Here is a 26099-nt window from a genome sequence, read left to right on the forward strand (position 1 = left end):
ATGCTGAATCTTTCCCGGTAAGCCACACCTCGTGGTGCTTTACAGATTATTAGAAATGGGTTAATCAAGATGTGAGAGTTAGTCAGTAACTAACTCTCTAGAGATAATGGGCCAGGCAGTATTTAACTGAATACAACTTATGTGTTATTATTTTTGGGGCTAAGCTAGCCGCGCGGGAGCTGGGCAGGATGAAAAGCAGGCCTGCCCGCAGCCCTCACTTCAAACCATTAAACAAAGAGCTATAAGAAATAAATGTGGAGAGCAGCATCCTAAGGAAGCAATGCTTCCAGCTGCTGGAGTGGATGACTGACAGGACGGTAGTGGAATTAAAGAGGGAATGAGGAGCTCAGTTCATACACAGACTCTGTGTGTGTGTTTGTGTATATGTGTGCATGCACATGTGTGCATGTGCGTGTGTGCGTGCGCATGCATGTGCGTGTGTGTTTGCGTGCTTGTGTGTGTACGTGTATGTGCATACATGTGTGTGCGCAGGCACATGTGCGTGTGCATGTGCGTGTACACGTGTGTGCGTGTGTGCATGTGTGTATGTGTGTGTGTGCATACGTGTGTATGCCTGTGTGCGTGTGTGTGCATGTGTGTTTGTGATAAATGGCTTTGTACTTGTTGGGATTGGCTTTTTTCTTTCTGACTGAAATTACATAGTCAGGAAGCTATTTCATTAGAGCATTGATGAAATACATGAAATGAGATGTGCTAATAATTCCTAGCAGATAGACTCAGCGCTGCAGTTCTACAGCAAATTGACCACCCTAGTCTCTCTTGTACCAGCCTGCAAAGATTTCATGAAATGCTGGCTGTTGAGGCTCATAATGTACATGTCTGCTCCATGGAAAATTCTTTCCCATAAAACAGGAGGTACTGTGGGGGGTGGGGGATAGGCATCTTCTGTAGTTTGGCTTTAGTCATGTATGTGAACTGATAGAGTAGGGGAAGGGACCTAAGATCTTTGAATGTTTGGTCTTCAATTTAAAACAATGAGTTCATTTAATTAATCTAAAACAATGAATTTATTTGATATCTAACCTCTATCATCACATTTGGAATAGCATAGATTGAAGGCTCTGTAAATAAAATTACAATTCACATAGAGAAAGGCAATCCAGTGTTTATTTGATGAACTATGATGTGGAAGTGTAAGCCAAATAAATCCTTTCCTCCACAACTTACTTTTGGTCATGGTGCTTCATCACAGCAATACAAACCTTAACTAAGTTAAGGTATTAACATTAACTTAGTTGTAAGATATTAATAAGTTATAGGGTATTGCTGTGACATATCTGACCATATTTGGGGGAGAATTGTGGAAATACTTTGGAAATTTGTGCAAGAAAAGCCAGTGTTATGATGCACGATTAATAAATCTCAGGGAGATAAACTGGAGATTCAACCTGAAGATCCGAAAAGCAAAGCAGTCAGTCTCTGTCTCTTACCTCAACCTCAGTCTGAAAACTGCGACCCTGCCTCCAGGAATCTCAGAATGAAACTGTGTCTGAGAGCTGTTTCCTCCCATTTTATAATCCTCTCTAGGGCTGGGATTAAAGGCATGCACCACTGGAATTAAGGGCATACACCGCCTGGTTTCTATGGCAAACTAGTGTGGCTACTGGGATTGCAGGTGTGTGTCATAGCTGTCTGGTCTGTAAGGCTAGCTGGTGTGGCTGTTTTACTTATCCATCCCCAGGCAAACTTTATTTATTAAAATACAATTGAAATGCCACCACAGTGTTCAGTGTTGGGTGAACTGTTCCATAGGAGCTTGGAAGGTAAGAATGTCGAAGACAATGCAGAAGATAGAGGCTTGTTGTGGTGTTTTCTGAGGGAAGTTCAAACACTCTGTCAGGGACATTGGGTATTTTAAATTAAGATTCTGTGGTTCTGGTTAGCTAGGGTTGAAGAATCAGCTATAATTTCCAAGATATAGGAACTACTAAAGTGAAACCTTTGCTTTGCTGGGGTACTTGATGCCAGTCAGCTGGAGCTGAGAAGTCAGTGGTGATTAAGAAGAGACCAACATTGTACGATGAAGACTTCTGGGAAGTGTTTCCTGAGAGTCGGCACACATGAACTGTGTTCCAGAGCTAGCCAGGGTTGTACTCACACTGGCGGCAGAAGTTGGTTGTGTCAGGAGTCACCCAGGTGATGCTGGTTTTGAAGGCTTGAAGGAGTCATGGAAAGCAGCTGAGACTTGGAACTAAGAGGTCGTTGGTGAATCTACAGCCTCAGTAGCAGCTGAAGGCCCAGGATTGAAGGAGTTGTGCAGAGAAATTGAGGCTTGGCACCATGAGGAGAGCCTATGAGAGGCTATTGGTGGAAGTGCATCTCAGTTGCAGCAGAAGACCCCAGCGTTTTGGAGACACCAGTACCATGGCGGACCACCAAGAACAGCAGCAGTGGAGTGGAGCCAGCTGGACTCTAGAAGACAAGACTCCATCTGTAGATGTGAACCAAGCTACACAACTGTAACATATATGCAGAATTCTGTGTGTGTTGCAGAGCATGGAACTGGAGAAGTGACCCAAGCCCTTTGGAGGAGTTCAGAAGCTCAGTATATGAATCCCAGACATTGGACTTTGAGTTATTTACACTGCTGGAGCCTGATTTTGCTTTGTTCAGACCTTTAGAGTAAAAAAGTCAGTACTTAATTTATTTTTGATTTTGTAGGAACACACAGTTGAGAGACTTTAAACTTTTCAAAAAAGAGATTTGTAAGTTTATAGAGAATTTGGAATTTATTTATTTATTTGTTTATATTTACAATCCTGGCAGCAGTTTTCCTTCTTTCCTCTACTCCCAGTCTCTCCCCTCCACCACCCCTCCATTTCTACCCCTCCAATCTGATACTCCACCTCTTTTTCTGTTCATGAAAGGGCCGGTCTCCCATGGATATCAACAAAACATGACATATCAAGTTGCAGTAAGATTAAGCACCTCCCCATGTACTCGGGCTGGGCAAGGTGACCCAATATGAAGAGCAGAGTCCCAAAAGCCAGCAAAATAGTCAGAAATAGCCCTGCTTTCACTATTAGGAGTCCCACAAGAGAACTGAGCTACACAACTGTAACATATATGCAGAATACTTAGGTGGTCAGTCCCATGCAGGATCCCTGATTGTTAGTTCAGTCTCTGTGAGCCCCTATGAGCCTAGATTAGTTGATTCTGTGGGTTTCCTTGTGTCCTGACTCCTCTGGGCCCTACAATCCTTTATTCCATCTACTGTAAGATTCCCTGAGCTCCACCTAATGTTTGGCTGTGACTCTGCATCTGTTTCCATCAGTCGCTGGAAGAAGCCTCTCTTAGGACAAATGGGCTAGGCACAAACCTATGCTTGTAGCAGACCATCATTAGCCATCGTTACATAGATATTGTCCCCCTCTAGGTATGTTTGGCTCTGTTCTAGGTCTCTGGGTCATCCAGCCTGTGGGTCCTGGTGCTCCAGACAGTGTCAGGGGTGGGCTTACTTCCCTGGCATGGGTTTTAGACTAGACCAGTCATTGGCTGACCACTCCCTCAATCTCTAGGCCACCCTTACCTAGGCGCATCTCATAGTCAGAACAGATTGTGTGTAGGTATAAGGTTATGTGGCTTGATTGGTTTCCCACTCTCCCCACTTAAAGCTTGCCTGGTCACAGGTGATGGCCAGTTCAGGATACATACCCACTATTGCTAGGAATCTTTCTGCCAAAAACTGAAGTGGACCAATTTTATTTCCCTGCTGTGATAGACTGCAATCTTCTGAAACATGAGCCAAAATAAATCTTTCTTCCTTACGTGATTTCTTCTAGATACTGTGGTCATAAGGATGCAAAGGCCACTAATACAAGTCCCCTTAATTGCAAATTGCTTGGTGAAGACACTCGTGTCATAGAGCACAACGTCACCTTGGAGCAGACATTAACTTGGCCTCGTAGCCATGGCTACTAATAAGCAGAACAATACAGTGATATCCAAGTCTGTGATGATGATGGAGTAGCAGAGAGAGAAGGGAAGGTCAAAAGATCTTCACTTGGAATTTCAGCTATTCCTCTCTTCTACCCACCATCCTAGCTGAGTGTGATCTTGGGATATACTAAGGTACACAGGAAGTAAAAATTCAGCTAGAAGTGGAGCTTCATGATATATCATGAGGTAGGTCTTTACAGCAATGCCGCTGTTTAGAGAACACTGGAAATATCTGTAAGTAACTCCTTCTCTGTGTTCTGTAAGGAACCTGCATAAATTCATTGTTCTGCCAAGCTGGACTTTGGTGAAATCATACTTTGGTCTGTCACTGGTGCCTTATCTGGGGTAAACACATTTGCTGTGTTTCCCCAGGAAAACTTAACAGAGCAATGTACAGTGTTTTACACTCTCCCCAATGTCAAACCATGTCCTCAGTTTCAGGTGTTCTGTTTTAAACAATTGGAGAAACTCTGTGGTTGTCATGGGAGAGCCAGAGCTTTCTGAGCCTGTCCACCCTCTAGAGACAGTTCTGGAGCTGCCCAGCCACCTGCATTAGTTTGGTCGCTGGTAGGAAATATGCATTTCCTTGGCCCTGTACTCTGTGTCATTTAAGCAGCTGTGTGGCTGAGCTGCTGCCCCGAAGGCTCGTTCCCCTGTGGGTTCCCTGCTCCTTATCTCTGTGTGTCATGTTTTCTACCAGCGCATCTAATGGGAGGTCATGGTTCTGTAGCTCTGCAGTTTCCTCTGAGTGTTTTACCACAGTTGAGGCCAGCCCTCTGGGAAGTGGGAAGCACAGGCTGTCTCCTCAGACTCTTGCCCAATGGAGCATGCATTCAAAATAAATTTTATTCTCCCTTCAAAAGTGTGACCTTTGTAATGCTCTGCTTAATCCACAGATAGTACCAAGACCAGCAGAAATAAGCTAAGGGTGAAGGGTCTGCAGTGAGAGCCTGTGGTTTGTACTGGTTATGCCTGGCATGTGAAGTAGAGGTATAAGATGAGCTGGCATTTCTGAATCTGGCATTTTAATCCTTGCATGTTTGCTCATGACTGCTGAACTGAGTTCAATAGTGTTGCCTAAATATTCATGTGACCTGATTTGAAAATAGGGTCTTTGCATGTGTATTAATTAGAAATCTGAAAATGAAATCATATTAAATTTTGGAGAGTCTCCAACTTCAGTGACTTGTGCCCTTACGGGAAGAAAGGAATGCATGTTGAGATAGAGAAAAGAAAACTATAGGAAACCTGAAAACAGATATGTGTGATGCCTTTATAAGCCAAGAGATACCCAGAGGCCCAGGAAGCTTGAAGAAACAAGGGAGTCTTAGTGACATTTAGGAAGATCTTGACCCTGGAGACACCTTTATCTCATATTTTAGCCTTCAGAGCTGTGCAAGAATACATTTCCATTGTTTTATAGTACTAGTTAGTAGTGCTTGGTAACACAGCATCCCTAAGGAGCTAAAGAGCCTCCTTTAGTTTCTATAAATGGTAGCTGGTTAACTCCTACATGGATGAAAATCCAGCTCCTCTGTATCTTGGAAGCATTCAGGGAGAAATTAGTGAGGTTCAGTAGACACTAATTTTAGGGATTTTCAGATTCAGAAGAACTAATTTGTGGAAAGTCAGCAAGTCACTTACCTTAGCTGTGAACTGGGGTCTGGGACTCAGCATGGGGAAAAGTCTTCTGTTTTCCTTTCTACCTAAGTTCCCACCAGAACTTTAGAAATTTCAGTGGGAAAGCTTGTGAGTAAAACCATTTACCACCCTCTACATTTCTCCTTCTTGCATAACTTAGCTCAGAATCCAGCTGGGATATCTCTTTCATACTCATCCACCAGGTCCATCATTGTGTGAATGCCAGGTTTTACTCTCATCTAGCCTGTCTATTACTTGAGGTAGCTCATTCATGCTCAGCCACAGCTGACTCAGAGTAGAATATTTTGTAATGTTCTCATTTGTAATTCATTCCACACATTATCCATTCTGAGAGAATAGTTCAAGTCCAATGTAAATGCTTAGGCAATGTACTCATTTTGGTATTTTTAAATGCCAAAGAGCAACGTTTTTCCCAGGAGGTTTTTCTCTTCAGTCTCTCTACAAATGTCACTGCATTTTGGTTAAAATTATAGAAAATCATCTGCCATTGTGAGTCCAAATCGGGCTTTAGAATTCTTTCAACTGTTTTTTTATTCTTACTGTACCACATAGTTCTCATACAGCCATGAATACAATCAATAGTGAATACCATTAAAGCTTGGCATGCACACACATGATGACTTCATCAGTGGGAGCAGTAAGTTATAGATGGGAAAAAACAGACAGATGGTCCAATGAGACCTGCCATGTATTGTAAGTACTGCAAATTTTTGTTTGCTGTCTTTACTCCCTAGGTATTTTTACTTTGTTTTATTTTGTTTTGTTTTAAGGTGAAAGATGGGAATATATGCAATGCAAAGTGTAGTTTTATATCTGTCCATCCACCCATCCATCCATCTATCCACCCACCCATCTATCCATCCATCCATCCATCCATCCATCCATCCATCCATCCATCCACCCACCCACCCACCCATTCACCCATCCACCCATCCATCCACCCATCCACCCACCCATCTACCCATCCCTCCATCCACCCACCCACCCATCCATTCATCCACCCACCCATCCATCCACCCATCCATCCACCCATCCACCCATTTACCCATCCATCCATCCATCCATCCATCCATCCATCCATCCATCCACCCACCTATCCATCCATCCATCCATCCATCCATCCATCCATCCATCCACCCACCCACCCACCCATCCATCCATCCATCCATCCATCCATCCATCCATCCACTCACCCACCCACCCATCCATCCATCCATACATACATACATACATCCACCCATCCATGCATCCTTCTATCCTCTATTCTCTATCCTACTGTGTGTGAATCAATGTAAATTCTTACATGCATTAGTTCTGGCACACTTATCCATTTAACAAATGAGTAGAAATGCTTTGCTAGTTTATCAGAGAAGTATCAGAGTTGAAATTTAGGTAGTCTCACTCATGGTTTTGAGATCCTAATCACCATGAAGGGTGCATTCAAGTTATTGACATAAACAAGCAGAGTAACATATCTTCTTACTGAGGAGCCCAGCTGGAATCCAGGTCTATTTTGACGTTGTTTTAGTCAGTGGAAGAATCTTCACAGCTGATCTTGTAGCATATTCTATATTAATCATGAGACCGCTGACAAAAATATCATATAATATACTAATGCCCACAGTTTGTTTTCAATTATTCTAGAGTTTTACTCCAGTGAAACAGGTGCTTGGGGTTGGATACAGGCCACACTTGAATTGAAAACACTGACTCAAGCTAACGTTTCAATTTTATTTTTTTTTCTTTGGTAGAATATAAAATGTGCCTGGCAAGGATCATACACACTGCACAAGAATTTAGCATTATAAACCCATGTAGCTAGTGGTTCCAAACTTGTTCTCATGGTATAATGGTATCCCACAGCCACTCTTGCTGTCATCAGTTCCCTCTAACGAATCATGAGAATATGAATGTTACTACATTGCAGCTCCTGTTTTGTAATAAATTGTTTTTCTGCCACTTCTGCTTTGAGTCCCTATGTGTCTTAAGGAGGAAAGAAAGAGTTAAACTGATCGATGAGGAGAGATTTTGTACAACCTAAAGGAAGGAAGAAAGTATTGGTGTTGACTACAAAATGGAGGGAAGCTAAGTAGAGGTTCTTGGTACTCTTCTGGTTTCTTGTGTTAGAGGTAGAGAATCTACTTGTGAGTGGTGGTCACTTTGGAAGAAGGGAGGTTAATCTCTAGCATTGTTCAGCACTGTTGGTATGTCTTGCTGTTATCCATACACCTTATTTTCAAACATATATACAAATGGATACAAGTATATGTTAAAGCCCATCTACAAACATATATGGATGCATATACATATATAGTGAATACAGTCATACATATTTCTGTATACACATCCATTCATAAATACACTATTGGGCTTTGTAAGATCATATGAATGCATAACTGAATTCATACTCATTTCTTGTCATTCATTTCTTAATCAGCCAATACTAAAGGATGATTGGGGAAATGGAAATTTTTTCCTAATATTAAAAAGGGTACAGAATGCTGAAAAATATCAGCAACTCTTGCTCACCGATGTTGAGAAGAGTGATACTTACAGAATGGCTGATTCTGTCCTTTTCTCAAGGTGGTAACCCGTCCTGGGAGATCTTGTCTTTAAAAGTGAGTGGCTGAGACCATAAGTTGATGACAGGAATCCTGTTGAGCCTCTGTGCACTGAGGTCAAATCCTGGGTTGCAGTGTCACAGCACTGTAGAGGGACATGCCTACGTGCCTATGTATGGTCATTTGCAATAAAATCTGTTAAACTGGGATGGAAGCTGTCAAATCAGGTCTAACTCCAAATACTAGAGTTGAACTAAGGGGCAGAACTTGCGGCAGGATGAGGGATAGTTTGAATACCTCTATGGAGGTACTGGAAGGAAGGAATAATTAAGGACTGTATCCAGAAGATGAAGAGCTACACAGTACACATCAAGGATTTGCCCAGTGCCCAGGGGTTCCTGGCAGCAGCTCACTGTGAGCTTCTGTAGAACATCAAAAGAGCTTGCTATTTCAGAAATGAATGGTTCTTGATCTGCAGGGAATAAGATATCACTTTTCATAGTTGAGCCACTCAAGACCAGTTGAAAAGAACAGATGATTTCTCTTCTCAGTACGCTATGCAGTGATCACCCATTGTCTGCATCCAGTCTCTCGTGATATGAGTCTCCTTCAAGGCATGGAGTGAGGTCAGATTCCACTCAGGAAAAGAAGCCTTTTTAAAACTGGAGCTGGACCTCAGGAACATGTAGCAGTGTTTCTTTGATGGTCACTTGGAAGAAGGCAAGAAGATGTCAAATGTTCTGAGTTAGGATCTGGTAATTTTTGTGGATTTTAACAGCACATAAGTATGTGGATAAAACAGTTTCATAGTGTGGGGGTGGGAAGAAGGGGGAGAGGAAGAGGAAGACTGACTCAGACTAGAGGGTAAAGAAATTTATTTTTAAGTATCTCAAAATATGGTATCCCTTAGGAGGCAAAGTCCAGAGTAAATAAGTCTGTTTTGACTCCATCCTGGAATTTTCTTACTCTTCCTTTTGTCTGTTTTTAGTATTTTAAAATTTAGTACATTTAATGGTGCTTTATTTATTTTTTGGTATGTTTATTTTTATTTTATTGTTCTTGAATTTATATTCCTCTTCTTTCTCTCCTCTTTCAGTTCCCCAAATTTTTGATCACTTCTTTAATCATTGTTGTATAAATACTAGCATTATATATGTATAAGTATATATATATGTTTATTTAACCTACTGAATCAATTTACATATTCTTTAATCAGTATTATATAAATACTATCATTATATATGTATAAGTATATGTGTGTGTGTGTTTATTTAACCTACTGAATCAATTTACATACATGTGTCTAGGGGTAAGTACTTAGGACTGGACAATCTATGTGGGAGCTCATCCCTGGAGGAAACTGTTTTTCCCCCTCTCAACGTCCATTGTCCACCTTTTTCTTGTCATCCAGGAGCAGAGCCTTGTGTAGTTTCCCCTTTCTGTGTTTGTAAGTCAACAGCTGTCACTATGGCTGGTCTTGTTTAGGCTGCCATAATGTTGAGAGTTCAAGGGTGCATTTTCTTTGTACTGATCTAACAGAAGATGTCCTGACCCTGTGACTTTTGCTATCTTTCCACCTTCTTATGCAATCCCCCCTGAACCTTATGTGTAGGTATCATTGCAGATGTATTGGTGGGACTGGGCATTCCATAGTCACCTGATCTCTGCATTTTGGTCAGTTGTAGATCTCTCTAATAGTCTCCATCTGTTTTTAGTTGCAAGTCACTATGCACATATGTTTTGCCAGCTCTGGATGAGGTGGTTTAAATATTATATAACACCTGGGTGAACAAAAGGGGGTGTCATCCATGTTAAAGATGAATAAAACATGACTTAATCTCACAAATCCCTTTCAAGCCACAAATTCGAAGGAAGCTGAACAAATGGTAAACCACGTTTGAACTGGTTTCAAAGTATGTGTGTATAGCCCCGGAATACATTTCCTTATTCCTTTGTTTCCCAAGCCCAACCTTACTTACATATTAGAGGCAAGAATTACAGTCTTAGAAGTCTTGTCCAAACCTTTCTCCTAAATTGCATAATTGGATCGCAATTTACTTCAAACCTAGCACAGATATGCAAAAGAATAAAATATGAGGTTTTATTTTTGTCTATAATTAACTTGATTTTCCCCCCAAAATTCCACTTAGTGAGTGGAATAAATGAACTTATTATCTGGTAAGATATATCTATAGTCCAATTTTAACAGTTGAAAAGTTAAATAATCCCTTCCGGTAATGTTCAGTCTCTTTATAGAAAATAGTGAGTTTCATTTTTGACACATAGGAATATGGAAAAGAGGTGTCTGGCTTGGCATTGTGATGGCATTAAGTCAGGATACACCATGCTATCTTCTATAACAAACATCTCCCCAACCCCAGGAGCTTAACCTAAGGAAAAGTGATTTTTTTTCATCTCACTGTACAATGTGGGAAAGATGACTTTTCTGTACGCAAAAAAAGGTCAAAGCTGTTTCTATACTTCCCCCGCCTTCTAAACACCCCCAACTTCAGTAGACAATATGGGTGCTTTGCTGTGAGGAAAAAAAAGTTCCAGAATTATGTATGTGTTTGGTGTTTAGGCTGACTGATCCTGTCGAAGTTCCTGGGTGTGTATGATTTCTGGGTCTTTGGACATACCCTGAAGTGGTAGGGAGCAATACTGTAATACTGCTCATATTCCACTTACAAGGATCTGGTGACTTGGTCCTGACCTAGTTGTGCTGGATTGTTTTTATGTCAACCTGACACAAGCTCGAGTCATTTTGAAAGAGGAAATGTTAAGTGAGAAAATTACTCCTACTAGATTGACCCGTGGGAAAGCTTGTGTTGCGTTTCCTTGATTGATGATTGATGTGGGAGGGCCCAGCTCATAGTGGGCAGTAAAACCTCTGGATGGTGGTCTAGGGTGTATAAGAAAGCAGGCTAATCAAGCCATGTGGAGCAGGCCAGTCAGCAATACCCTTCCATGGCTTCTGCTTCAGTTCTGCTTCTAGATTCCTGCCCTCCTTGAGCTCCCTGCCCTGAGTTCCTTCAGTGATGGAATATGATGTGGAAGTATAAGCTGAAATAGACGCTTTTCTTCCCCCAAGTTGCTTTAGGTCATGGTGTTTCATTAAGCAACAGAAATCCTAATTGATCCATCAGTGAATAGAGTTTTCCCATGTGCTTGAGAAGGGGAAGAGCATTGCTGGCATCTAGCCAGGATCTGCTAGAGGAATTTCGCTACAGCCTTCTTGAAGGTTCTCCCAGCAGTAACTGATAGTCAGCCCTCTTGTCTGCTTGGTTTAGTGTGTTTCTGAAGCTTCCGTAGAAGGCTGGTGAGAGCCAGGCTCACAGTCTGTGACCTGGCCTCACACATGTCTGAATCTGTCTGCTGGTCAGGAAGTTCACTCCTAGGTCCTACTATAGTCTCATCTTGCTTCTTTGCAGAACCTAATGATTCTCAACTCAGTACTTATATCTATCTAGGAACACACATGAATCAGTCATCCTAAACATTGGGTTACCCTTTGTCACACCACATTCTCCTTGGCCAAGCCCAGGCTGGTAGGAGGCAGGATGTGTGTTAACAAGATTCATCTCATATACTCCCAAACTAAAGGGACAGAAACCCCTCCTGTTAATGTTCTTCTTAGCCTTCTATTTCCAATTTTAAGACCAGAGAGGAGAAGAGGGTTGGCTCTGTTGATTTCTGTGTCTCATCACAATCCTTCCCACCATACACAGGATCCATTGAGGACTGAGTCCTCCCACTCAACTATGCATCATAGGACAGACCTTTGCACTATAGAAACTACCTGTGGCCAAGGTTGAGTGTTGACCTAGAGCAGGTTCTGAGATGCTAAAGAAGAAAATAGACAGATTTGAAGAATCCTCTTATGAGACAGAAAGTTGGCTTGCTGGCTGTATGTATGTATGTATGTATATGCGTGTACATATGTATATATGTATGTATACTTTCAATGGAATATTACCTTGTTTTGTTTTACATTCAATCTATAATAATTTCTACTCTTTCCTATGTAGGAAGATGCTTAGGGTATAGAATAAAGCTAAGGTATGGAAAGTGTCCATCCCGTCAGAAGATTGCCCACAGTCATTACGTAGCATTTCAGTTTAACAAACATACTTAAATGCACACATCTAGTTAATTTGTACTGATTGTGGCCTAGTCACTGTTCCAGACAGTGGGGGTGCTACATCAAACAAAACAGATTAAATTATTCTTAAAGACCTTAAGAAGCCTGAGTTCCAATTGGAAGGGAAAGTAAATAAATATATGCTTGTATATGATGCATGTGTATATAAAATGCTAAACAGAGGTAAGTTGTAAGGAAGTATTTGAAGCTAAGGAAGGCCTGGAATCTCAGGCACAGTATGAGGTTGTACATCCCAGAAGCCTTTACCATGAGGGCTTTGAATTAAAAGTGAAGAAAGGAGATGTTATACAGATTTTGGGAGAACTGTTCTAAGAAGAGGGCTACAGAAGACAGAGGTGCAAAGCAGAGAACTGTTGGCTTCTTGGAGGAAGGAGAGGAGAATGAGAAGACAGAGTAGTATGATGTGAGTGATTCTGAGTGCAGATGAAGTTAAGGTTTCACATGCTATGGAGAGCCACTGGGAGCCTTTGCAGATAAATGATGTGTTTGCACCATACTGTGATGGGATGTCTCTGGGTTAGTGACATTGCTAGTGTAAAGTACAAGTGAGCTATTATTCCCTTCTACTTGAACAGGGAAAGTGGCCAGGAATGTCACTTCATGTGGAAATCCCACACTGGAGGGACAGCATCTTGCTTAGTGGAATTCTCTTCCTTTCAGATCCTATAGGGCTAGGGCTGGAAAGCTAGTGTCTGAAAGTTTGACTTGCCCTCATCCGTCTTTGCAAACACAGCTTTATTGGAACAGAGCTGCTCTTGCCTATCTACAGTTACCTCTGGCTGTCTCTGTGTTACACTAGCAGAACCTAGGAGCTGATGTAGAGTCCCTGCCTATTCAAAGCCTGAAGCATTTTCTACCTGAGCCTCTTCAAATGAAGTGCTTGCTCACACTGGAAAACAGCAAAGAACAAACAATATGAAAGTGTATAGGATACAGGAATAGGATAGGTTTGAAACAAAATATTTTAAATATGATATTAATTATTTCTAAACATCAGATATAAGATAAAATAAATAGGAATTTAGTTGAGATAGAACTTAGGTATCTAGAGATCTGTGGGGATCAGCAATGAACTTCGTAAGGCTGATGTATAGCTATAATGTTGGTATAAGAGCCAACCCTGGATTGCTTGCTTTTCCCCACTGATAGAACTCAGTGAATTGTGAACTAGAAGAAAATGTTCCATTATGGGTTAGCTTTAATGTGTTAACAAGTGCCCTGATTCCTCTAACAGTCTTGTCTTCATCTTAAGTATATGCTTAAGTATGTGCTGATTTAACCTAAGAGATCATTAACCCCTGTTAATCACCCTCAGCTCCTGTATATTGATGTCAGATAATTGCCAATAATAGCTTTGGTACTTCTAGAAATGTGTATAATTTTGCAAAAATAATGAGGGTTTTCTTCCTCTCTTAGAACCTATTCCCTGCCTTACTCTGCTTACCACCGGCACAACCTGAGGAAGCCTCTGCGAGAGGATACTACTTGATAATACAGAACTGCCAAGTCTTGGGTAAGCAGAGCTCAGTACCCTTCTTACCTGAGACCTCTGTGAACAGCTGCCTGGCTGCCTAAGTATTTGGCTTCATTGGTTTAATTGGTTACGCTCAATGCATGCATAGTCAGTAAGATGTTTTCCAAATTACTTCTAATTAATGCTCTAGTCATTACAAATAGACAGTCTCAGGCTGACTCCAATCCCTTACTCAATGGTCTGAGCAGACTTCACAGTCAAAGTGAGGTCACTGTCACCCCAGTCCCCCAGGAGGGTGGAATTACTGCATAGAATCATGTTTGTACCTACTGCTAAAGTCATATGTGACTTGATGTAAATGGTGGTGTTTCATAGTTTGAGAAATTAACCAAACATACAGTATAGACATTGACACTATTCTAAGAATATACAGCTCACTACAGTAGTTCCAAAGCTCATACGTGAATTCCTTTGAAGGGATAACACCAACACCTGGCTGTGCAAGTGTGGGAGTGTCTTGTCAATGCCAAGCCTTGTCCACACACTAACTGAAACTGTCTTCATCCTATAAGAGTCGAGGGAGGGCCATTTTGGCCTTGAATTAACTGATTTTATAAGAAACTTGTGCTGATTGCATGGAAGCTTCAATCTAGAGCTAGATCGGCATTGAACAGGTTAAGGACCAGAGTGATTGCTTTCTTCAAAAGGCTTTGTATTGGACTCAGGAAGAGTGTGTCTTCCTGAATTTCTACTCTGGTTTTACTTTACCTATGTTACCCTCCATTGGTAAAGTTGGTATTTGGGGGTAGTCACTAGGCCCTGTGGGTATCTGCATTCTTAGAACTCAAGACAAAGCTAACTAACTGGGCAAAAAGTAATAGAGTTTTCAAAGTCAAATAGCCCAGATGAAGGGATAAATCTGGCTCGGGGCATGCCTGATACTAATGCTGCACCTGACGATGGGGTCCTGGTGCAGGACACCCTCAATAGTCAGCCCTACCAACAGCAGTGCCAGCCTATTTATGGGACACAATTCATACTTAGTGCTGTCTGTGGAGATGAGATCCACTCATTAACAAGTAGTAGACACCATTTGTTACCAAGGAACATTGAAGCTGGGTTGTGAAAACACTGAAAAAACAAGTGTGGAACACAGGGCTCAACTTGGGCAAAAGTAGAGAAGCAAGAGAAACCACTCAACCATAGCTGGCGGTTCATCCAGACACAGGGGTTGCATGTCAAGAGGAGTTGAAAATATCTTTAAAGATAGAATCCACTGTGTGTCAGGTCTTTGATGCTATGAAAGACATTGAGAGAACAGGGACCCTGAAAAGATAAAAGGGGTGCAGCCTCTATTTTCAAGGAGCTCATGGGTCACAGGATTTCCTACATGGCCATATCGCAGTAACTACTGTTTGCTGAGGCAGTTGGTATCACTGGCTATTCAGGTTTCATTTCTTTTGCTATGACAAAAAGTAACTTTGGAGGAAAAGTAGTTTATATGGTATCCAACTCCAGGTCATAGTCCACCATGGAAAAGAGGAAAATTGGGAGGTTTAATCAGGGCTTTGAAGTCAGCACAGCCTTATTGCAATTCCAAAAGCATTACCATCAACAAGGGAACTTGCCTCACAGCTCTGAAACTGTGGCAGGATCATGTTGGATGCTGCTTACAAGCTTGTAGACAGGCTTATCCTCATCTAACATTTTACGTAGTTCAAGACTACTTGCCTAGGGAATGGTGACTCCTACAGTGATCTGGGTCCTCACAGATATGTTTACAGGACAATCTGGTCTAAGCAATTCTCTAGAAGAACTAGAGGTTCTTCTCTCTAGTGACTCTAGGCTGTAACATGAGGGGCCAGCTTGTTAGGGTTTCTGTCCCTGTCCGGTACCCCACAACCGGCAAGTCCCAGAGAAAATCAATCACACAGAGATCTCTATAAGTTATAAAGCTGATTGACCCATTAGCTCAGGCTTCTTGTTAACTCTTATAGCTTATATTAACCCATTATTCTGACTATGTTAGCCACATGGCTCAGTACCTTTTCCAGCGGGACGGCTTACATCTTTCCTCTCTGGTGGTCTGGGCAGAACTGCCAAAGGGAGCTTTCCTGCTTTCCAGAATACTCCCAGTCTCTTTACTCCACCTCTACTTCCTGTCTAACTTTCCCACCTATACTGCCTGTCTGGCCAATCAGCGTTTTATTAAAATATGATTGACAGAATACAGATAATTCTCCCACACCACTAGGCTATGTCAAGTTGACAGTAAAAACTAACCAGGACACTTGGTACATTGTGTCTAGAAGAAAAGCTGTGCATATCATGGCTGGGACACCTGTGCCTCCAGGCTCTGGAATTCCTAGTGTGGAGCCTGATACCGACACTGTGGAGGGACCGAGGGAAGGGGCTTTTGATGGAAAACTTGGATTTTCATTGGTATCTAGCTTGCTGGATTTTGCCCTAAAATTTAAATAATTGGTTCTCCTGATTATCAAGTATTTAAACTTGAACTTGACTTTCACATAGGTACTCCTTGGTCTCCAGGTTACTGACTGCAAATACTAAACCTTTGGGTACTTAAAACTACATAAGCCGATTTCTCATTGTAGCTATACTGTTCCACTTCCTCTCTTCCTCCCAAGAAGGTCGACCATACGGAAGCCCAGTCAATATGCACCCAGCAGCCTCCACTTTCAAATTCATCAGTACAGGAATCCTCAGTCCTAAGCAGTTTAAAACATTATCATTTCATCCTTGATGTGTCCTGTCAGTCAGGAAGTTCCTGCTGTAGGGAGAGAGGAAGATGGGAGGGGTGCTGACCGGGGTTTCTGTCCCACTCGGTTCTGCAGCCGTTCAATCCCAAAGAAATCACATCTACATTAATTATAAACTGATTGGCCTAGTATCTTAGGCTTCTAAATAACTTTTAGAACTTATATTAGTCCATAATTCTTGTCTATGTTAGCCACGTGGCTTCTTACCTTTTATGGTGAGGCAGTTACATCTTGTTTGCTGTGTGTCTGGCTTCCTCCATGTCTGGCTGATGACTGCAGACTGAAACTTCCCTCTTCCCAGAATTTTCATTGCCCCGCCTCTACTTCCTGCCTGATAGCCCCACCTATACTTCCTGGAACTAACTCTGTAGACCAGGAAGTAGAGGCAGGGTGATTAGGCAGGAAGTCTAGGTGGGGCAATGAGAACAGGAGAATTCTGGGAAGAGGAAAAGTCAGTCTGCAGTGGTCACCCAGATACAGAGGAAGCCAGACACAGAACAATCAAGATGTGACTGCATCGCCAAAAAGGGTACCAAGCCTCATGACTAACACAGACAAGTATTATGGGCTAATATAAGTTATAAGAGTTAATAAGAAGCCTGAGCTACTAGGCAAATCAGTTTATAATTAATGTAGACCCCTGTGTGTTTCTTTGGTACTAAATGGCTGTGGGACGTGGGTCAACAGAAACCACTAACAACAGAGATGGGATATGCGTTTGCCATTTTTGACTCTCAACCTCCAGAACCTTCAGGTTTCAGCCTCCTTCAGAGGGAAGATCATAATACAGATTAAATTCCAGGGCACAGTCAGTAGTCATGGAAAGGCAGCTTAGGGGGATTGTGGGGCTCACTGTCAGCTTTCCCTCACCACAAACGATGCCATGATGAGAAGAACACCACTCATTTTCTTAATATTGTTTTCCAAAAAAAGAAAAATCCTATCAACCATAGTCAATGAAGCTAGAGGGAAAGAAGACTTTTCAGGGTACAGAATGTCCCTGGTTGGCTACCTGCTCTGGAGTTTCTATAGAGAGTCTCAGCCCTACCCATGCACATCCCTATGTCACACAGAGAGGCATGAAACCATATAAAATGGTATTTCCATACATTGCCAAAGTTGTGGTCTCTATTTGATGCAGCAAGGAGATAAAATTCCCAAGTATTTATACATTCTTTTCATCTTACCCTAAGAGCTATTCTATATTGGCTTTACTGCCACTATTTTCTCCGAGTCCTTGAAGTGAGGAGGAATGTGGAAGAAAAGGGTTGATTTGGCTTACGTCCACATTGCAGTTCATCATTGAAGAAGTCAGTGCAGCAACCTGAAGTCGCGAACTAAAGCAGAGGCAATGGTGGAATGTTGTTTACTGGCTTGATCTCCATGGCTTGCTCAGCCTGCTTTCTTACACCATCCAGGATTACCAGCCCAGGGAAGACATCTCTCAAAATGGTCTGGGCCCTCCAGCATTAACCACTAATTAAGAAAATGTTCCACAGGCTTGCCTATAAGCCAATCTTATGGAAGAATTTTCTCAGTTGTCTTTCCCTCGTCTCTTAGATGTCTCAGTTTGTCTCAAGTTGACAAAATGAAACCAGGATAGAGGTTTGTGGGTAAAAGAAGAGAAGCATTTTCCAGGCAGAGCAGAGCTGTGCACATACAGGGCCTGGCACTAGGGCTCCACTACCCGAGAATCACAGAACATTTTTCAAGTCCAAGGCTCTTTTTATTTCATGCTGATACCAACCCCCAACAGGAAATCCTCCAATCATAGCTCAGCCTCAAGAATAGAGTCCAGGGAGGTCGTAAACACTGCTGACATAGATTAATCCTTCTTCCCTGTTGCCAGCCTTTGATAGCTGTTCCTCTTTCTTCAACAATGAAGAGCGCCATGTCCATCTAATGACTGTCATATTATCTCCCATTAACTTCATTATTGGACACCGTTGCCAGTAATAACTCATTCATTGGTAATGACTTGGTATCCAATTCCTGGATAATTACTGTCACCGATGCGATCAGACGGATGTTTCGGTAGCTGTCATTATCAGGGATCAGGCATATCAATAGAGGGCTTCAAAATTGTGGGGGTTTCCTGGTGGTAATAGATGAAAACTACCTTGAGAGTGACATGGTGGAGATGCTGAAAACCCCAACAGATTTTACCCCTCACTAGGGCTTCTGTCTGGCCAGACTAGTGAGTATACACACACACACACACACACACACACTCACATGCACATACATCATACACATGCACACTTCTGCAGGACCATTGCTCAATGGATGTTTCGGGCCCTTCTCTCACTAACAAAACACTGAGTGCTGGCTCTAGCATGAGATTTCTAATAGATTATATCTTATAATCTTTGAAATAAAGAGACTTGATTCCCAATTGCTCAAGCTACACTCCAATAGTCCACATGTATATGGTGAGCAGAAGTATGCTACTTATTTAGATAGCTGAGGAATAGCCTTTTGAGACTGCATGTAGCTGGGGATAATGCTAGAAAGAGTAATTAAATCTGCATGGAATGAAAGGATAGGTTGTTGTGAAATAGTGAAGCACAGATGTTGAACCAGTAGAGGGAAGCTAACACAGGTCAGTGTAGAAAATCTCTCACTGGGAGATCCCACCACTTTGGGAAAGTCAGCTTCCAGTAGACACAAATTGTCAGTCTTACTGCCCAGAATGTTAAGCCTGTCCAGAAATGGATCAGTCTCCATTATCCCACACAAAATTACACAACACCTAGATCAGACTGTCAAGCTAAGTTTCTAAATATATAATTAACAAATTCTCCTTTTCTGAACATAGTTAGCCTCATATTCATGAGTTGGGTTAGTCAGAGTCTTCAGTTCATGTTGGAAAATTAACTACGTCCTTGCAAGAAGCATGTCTTGCAAGTTCTGTTACTTTTCACAATTCTCTTCTGATCTTGGTGTCCATGGCCTTTTCTCCATGCATTTCCTGTGTACTCATAAAAAACCAAAGTAGCTTTGAGCACTCAAAATCAACTCATAGAGTTCTGCAGTTCCGAAGACCAGCAGGCTTGTCTGTGTTGTTCAAGGAAATTCTCCCCTCTCCTCACCCCCAAAATTGTCTGTGTAGCCCAAAGAGATTCCCTCACCCCAGTGAAGTTAAGGTGTGGGTTGGCACTGGCTCTCCCTGAAGGGCCTGGGAGACAAACTTTTCTTCTCTGCTTTCAAGGATGTGGTGGTTTAATTAAGAATAGCTCTCAGAGGTTCATATATTTTAATGCTTAGATATCAGGAATTGGCACTACTTGAGAAGGATTAGGAGTGTGACTCTGTTGGAGGAGATGTGTCCTTTTTGGAGGAAGTGTGTCACTAGGGGTGGGCTTCATGGTTTTAAAAGTCCAAGCCAGGCCCAGTGACTTCTCTTTTCCTGCTGTCTGTGGATTTGAATGTAGAACCGTCAACTACTTCTCCAGTCCCATGTCCGCCTGCCTGCCACCATGCTACCACCATGATGACAATGGACTCTGAAACTGTAAGCAAACACCCAAATAAATGCTTTCTTTTATTATTGGTGTTGCCTTGGTCATGGTGTCTCTTCACAACAAATAGTAGGATGATTAAGACAGGATCATGGATTCATTCTAGTAATACACATTAATCTTTCCTATTATAAGGTCAAATTGTTCATTATCTTAATTGCACCTGTAATTATGGCTATATGAATCAGCATACAGTTCTGGGACTAGAGCATAGAAGTTTCTTGGAAGTCCATGCCTATGCAATGACCCAACTTCCATGTGCTTATTTCATTTCCTCATCCACAGGAATAATTTTTTTAAACTAAATGTTGTTGGTATAACCTAAAAAGTTATATAACCTAAAAAGCCATCACAAGATGGCTATATCTTGTGACTTTGAACTTTTGCTTACTCAAAACTCTAGATTGACATACATACCACTCATGGATGCTGACTAGCACCTACAGTCCCAACTAGTAAACACAGCAGGCAGAGCATAGAGAAGACCTGTGTGTCTGCTTATAAGTCTGGATGCACACCTGGAATTCTGATTGCTGGGTGGTTGTTGGGGAAGCTCATCTGACTCTCCTTAGTATGTCCTGGTGTACACGACACTGCCAACACCAGACTGACTTCCAGTGAGTTATCCACAGATATGACTTCTCACCACATCCTTTGGGTACATGGAACTGAATTGTAACTCTGCATCTTAGGCTAAGATACTCAGCGCTGCTTCCCCTGGTTATTTGCAAATGGCAGAGCCTAGATTCTCTTCACTAAGTCTTGTTGGGATTAAATGAGCTAAAATAAATTTTGCTAACCTACATTTTGTAGGTGTGGGCAGCATTATAACTTATTTTCAACGGCTTATGATATCATAGATAAAAGATAGCACTCTGTTTTAATTTGAACTTTCCAATTATTATGAGGATACTGTCTTGCTATTTATTTTTTTTCTTGTGACTTACCAATTTCATTTAGCGAATAATATGTTCTACTCTTACATGGCCAGTGTTTATCATAGTTAGGGGTGTGCATTTATTTCTTGTCTGGTGCATCTTAGTTTCTTTTTAGTCTGGGATTTGGGGACAAGTCTACTACACCTGTCATTTATTATTTCCAAAAGATAAAATGTTGGAGCTCTAATCTTTTAATTCTGTTCTAATGACTAGAAAACTATATAAAAGTCACAAGTGAGAAGCACATTAAAAAAAAACAAACAAACCAGGGCAAGATCATTATAAACAAGCTAGCCAACCTAAAAATTGATAAATGGGACTTTCCAATGGGCAGAGAAGACAAGATTCATGGCTGAAAAAAAAGCAGAGGAATTTAATTTAGTAAAGCATTTTATGGAGCTTGAGATCAGTTAATTCAAACACCATTAAAATAATTAAATAGTCTCAATTCTTAACTCAATTGGACTATTATATTTTAGTTTTTAACTCTGTTCATTACAAAGGTAGTTGAAATACTGCTTTTGAAAATTTACAAATCGGTTATAGTCTGTGGCTTGTGAAATGTCCAAGGGCAGGTATTCTTAGTGTTCAGCATTCTTTCCAATTCATTATAGTTTCTACGGTTAATGTTTACTGTTTTGGAAATTTTTAAATTAAAAATGACTACCTAAAAAAGCTGGGGGTATAGCTCAGTGCATGAGGACCTGGGTTTGATCCCTAGTACTGCAAAAACAGAAATAAAAAAAGATTAAAGATAATCAAACAAAGAATGACTGCCTGGCACAACGGACAAGTTTCCTAGAGACCCAAGGTTGGATGATGGTGGTGCAGATGATGGGATAGTGTGGGATGGGCTGGGAGTTGGGGGCTGTGGTTTGAAAGGGTGGAGGAGGAAAGATCCGCTGTGTTTAGAGTGGAGCAAATTCCACCAGACCACCTGTCCCTTAAAGCAGGCCTGCTGCCGTGTACAGGGAGTGGGCACAGAGTGCCTCATCCATATGGGCAACACAACACAGTCCAGGCTCTAGAGGGTTTTCACAAAACTGCTTCTGGCCACAGGTTAACAGCCAGAATTGTCTGAAATCTTCCTGGCTTCTGGCAACATAAAAATAGTTTTCCTCCTATACTTGAATAACCAGGAAAAGATATCTCTAGCTACTGGTTAGGGCACATGTACACAAGCAAATATAAGCATTGAACACTGTGGAGGGTCAGTGTCCTCTTTCTTCCTAATGCCATAGTGAGAGAGGAAACAGGTCTGGTAGGTTCTGCCTCAGGATTCCCCTGAAGACTTGAACCTCAATCAGGTTGGTGGCTGATGAGAGCTCTTGATTCTTAATCCATGCTTAAAACCCATGGTAGTTGATTATCTTGTTCACTGTTCTGTTGCTGTGACAAGAGACCGTGACCAAGGCAACTCTTATGAAGAAAGCATTTAATTGAGGACTTACTTACAATTTTAGAGGTTTAGTTCATTATCATCACGGTGGGACACATGACAGTACACAGGCGGAAATGGTGTTGGAGAAGTGACTGGTAGATACATCCTGTTCTCCTGACTGAGGGAGAATCTAGGCCTTGGCATGAGGTTTTGAAACCCCAAAGCCCACCCCCGGTGACACACTTCTTCCAACAAAGTCATATTTCCTAATCTTTTCAAATAGTGCCAAACCCTGGTAACCAAGCATTCAAATCTATGAGCCTATATGGGCCATTCTTATTCATATCACTATATAGACCTTATAATCGGTGTGACTTTTCCAGTTCACCAGTGCAACTTGACTAAGGAGTCCTTTTCTGATAAGGAACATCTGAGAACTTCTCCTACAGTCAAGTACTTGACTTGACTTCTGTCTTAATATGATCTTCAGATACAATAAAAAAATGCTCCCATTTTACCAGAGGCATTTTTCTAACCAGTTCTCCTAAATTATGGTAACAGAAAATGTCTGCCTTTATTTTCCACAACATATCCTGGAAGAGGAGTGACTGATGCATCCCTGAAAGCTCCAGTTGAAAGGACCGGAGGGAGCAGCAACAAAGCAACAGCAGGTGTGATTATAAATTATAAGCAAGAACGACAGGCACAGCCAATGCTTGCTGGGTAACACACACATTAGAACTCTGTATTATGTATATGCATCATCTCACTTCACCTTCCCAGTGACCCATGGAGTATGTCTCACAGTAATCGTTTCCATTTCACAACGAAGGAATTGAAAATGTGGAGAGGAGCATCAACTTGCCGGTTTAAGAGGCTGCAATTGAGCTCAATTGTGCAAGATTCCTGGGCTCAAGATACCAACCATCACTATTGTAACTGCTGCCATAGCTGAGAGGGCCCAGGCATCAGATGTGTGAGAGATGCCAAGGGTTAGTAACAGCTGTCTGCCATGAGAATAGAGGGTGGATTCTCGGTACGCTGTGTTTATAGGAAGGGACAACTCTGTGGACGACGTTTTTAGAGAAGCTGTTATGGAGAAGGTAAGCCTCAGAATCATGAAGAGGGTTGAGACCTGTCTTTTTGGTTGGAGACTGTTTCCTATATAATAAGTAAGACTGAAAAAAAATTGCCCAAGACTTACCTGAAATCACAGATATGACAAGTGTCTTGTGGAGTTTCTTTGGAACTGTGGCTAGAGTAGCATTAGGGGGCCCTGTGCTGTCTCATTCTTTCTTGAAAAAGCTGATGTTATCATTTATGTCAGAAGGCAGAGACGGTTATGTCTTTGAAAGATTTGTCTCTAAGTCCTCATCCTATAGCTTGTTGCACTGAAAGTAGTCATATGCCTAGGTTATTTTTATCTTGCAACATTTGGAAAAATTCCAAAATAGCAGCTTTTTGACCTATGACACCAATGCATTTTTATTTAAAAGGAGTAACCACATTGGGCAAACTAACTTGGAAGGGAGACTCCAGAAGAGCCTGGGCCATGGACAGGAGCACAGTTCTCTCCTTTTGAGTGAAGTGATGTCATGGAAAGTGGCTCTTTCTTTGTCTCCATGTCTGAGGCACCGTCTTTTCTATCCTGAATTACCATGTTATATACCATGCATGGCATGTATCCAACAGTACATATTATCTTATTCAGCAGTGAGTGATCTGAACTTGAAATGCTCACATGGTTGTAAACTCCAAAAGAGTAAAGAAATTCCATTTATCTGTCATACATTCCTGGGCTTGTCTTCTTCTCCATTGGAACCCCCCATTCAAAGATGTGTAGACTGCACATTGGACGAGATCGAATGTGACTTTGCAAAAATAGAATGCCTGGTCTCTTCTCTTCCCCTCTCCATTCGACAATGCAAGATAAATTCACTCCACGGGAACCTTCTGTGGGTTGTACTTCTCAGGCAATTTGCAGTTTTCTGGGGGAAAGGCAGCTCACGCTACATTTATCACCCCCTGCCGCCGGCTACAATTCAACCCACTTCGAGCCACTGAGCAGAGGTGCTGATGGGGGCCCTGGCATTAGAATTCCACATCATAATGGAAGTGCAGGGAAGCAAAAGACTGATGAATTAGGGACACTTAGGTTGCTACTGAGAAAGAGGTCAAAATATACATGACACTGGATGACAGGGACCTAAGACGAACATACTGAAATAAAGAAAACAAAACAACAATGTAGTTGTTCACTTCCCCTTATATTTTTTGCTTCTGGTGCTCTTAGTTTGAAAAATGAGTTTCCTGTTGTTATTGGAATCACTGGCTCACATGGAGATGGTAGCTTCAATTTCATTCTACAATGCTGCTCAACTCGAAATACCCAGAGTAAAAAAAAAGATCCAAATGATCTGCCTTCTCTTTCCCTTTTCATTTTATGCAGATATGTGAGCTCTCTAAATAAACAACTGGCAGCAGCCATAGCGAGGTTCAAAGAAGGGAGAATGGGTGAGCTGAAGTCTGAGTTGGAATAAGCTGGCATGTGCCGCAGAAGTGAACAACCCTGCATCTCCCCAAATGAAAGGCGTCCATCTCATGGAAGCTGGTGAGGGCTCAGAGCACATGGCCACCTGGCAGCCCAGGAGGGCAGAATGCATCTTTATGACTACACTAAATAGCACATATCTCATCAGTCTGACAAGAGTGTGCAGAGACATCTCCCACTAGAGTGAGGTTCTTTGACTCCAAAGGGAAAGAAATTCTTTGAATTCGCAGTCTACTGGCCAGAACCAGTCATTTGGTCTTCATAACTGTACAGATTCAGAGCAGTATAGTCTTCTTTGCCCCAAGATGGGGAGAATTGACTGTAGGTGAGCTATAGAAGTTTCAACAAGTTTTTTTTCTGTCTTCTGTTGCTTGGCCTAGTGAGTAGGCCCTCGTGGTGTGGTAATACACCTTCAGGCTTAAAATAAATCAATATATTATTTATTCTATGAGAACACTTGAAGATATAGTGTATCTACAAATAGAGTCAAACCTTTTCAATATCAAAGACATTAAATCATCTCTTCATTGAAAGACTAGGAAAACAGACCAATCTTGGTGGTAGGTTACCTATCTACCTATCATCTTCTGAGACAGGTCATTGTTGGGGCTAGTTCTCTTCCCATGGTGTCACAGAAATTTTCTGTTACTGGATTGGTTTTAGATGGTAATATAGTGAAAATTTGACCAGAACAAAAGTGAAAAGGAAGCTATGAAGACCAAAGGTGGAACAGAAGTTGTAAGAGCACATTTAGCCTCAGCACCCAGGGCGTTCATTGTTCCGAGGGAAGTAACACATTTCCCATCATTTATTCTTGCTCCACCTGATGCCATTGCTTCTGAAATATTTACTGTAATATTAATGGTAGCTCTTTCTTCTTGGTTCACTTCAAAGTTTGTGGTTGGGTCTAGAGCCTTGAATGTATATAGAAACATGCCTTTGCTTCTAGGATTTTCATGTTGGGTTCATGGAAAATGCCAGTATTGAGCAGTGTGCCAGAGTAAGTCTACTGAGCTGCTTAGTCGCAAGCTCCATCTGCCTCGGGTCCCAGTCTGGCTACCCACACGCTCAGTGCTAGTGCCTTAGCATACAGTCATCAGACTGCTATG

General features: G+C 41.7%; 1 long non-coding RNA gene across 1 annotated transcript in view; it reads left to right on the forward strand.

Moving 5' to 3' along the window:
* Positions 1-26099, forward strand: part of LOC146894774 (uncharacterized) — a 95664-nt gene that overhangs the window by 50868 nt on the left and 18697 nt on the right. Inside the window, exon 2 of the long non-coding RNA XR_015737787.1 lies at positions 13762-13858. This is a non-coding gene — a long non-coding RNA (uncharacterized LOC146894774). The remainder of the gene's footprint in view (positions 1-13761; positions 13859-26099) is intronic.

The sequence above is a fragment of the Myodes glareolus genome, chromosome 5, assembly GCF_982192425.1.
Source record: "Myodes glareolus chromosome 5, mMyoGla1.1, whole genome shotgun sequence".
In the NCBI taxonomy this organism is placed as follows: domain Eukaryota; kingdom Metazoa; phylum Chordata; class Mammalia; order Rodentia; family Cricetidae; genus Myodes; species Myodes glareolus.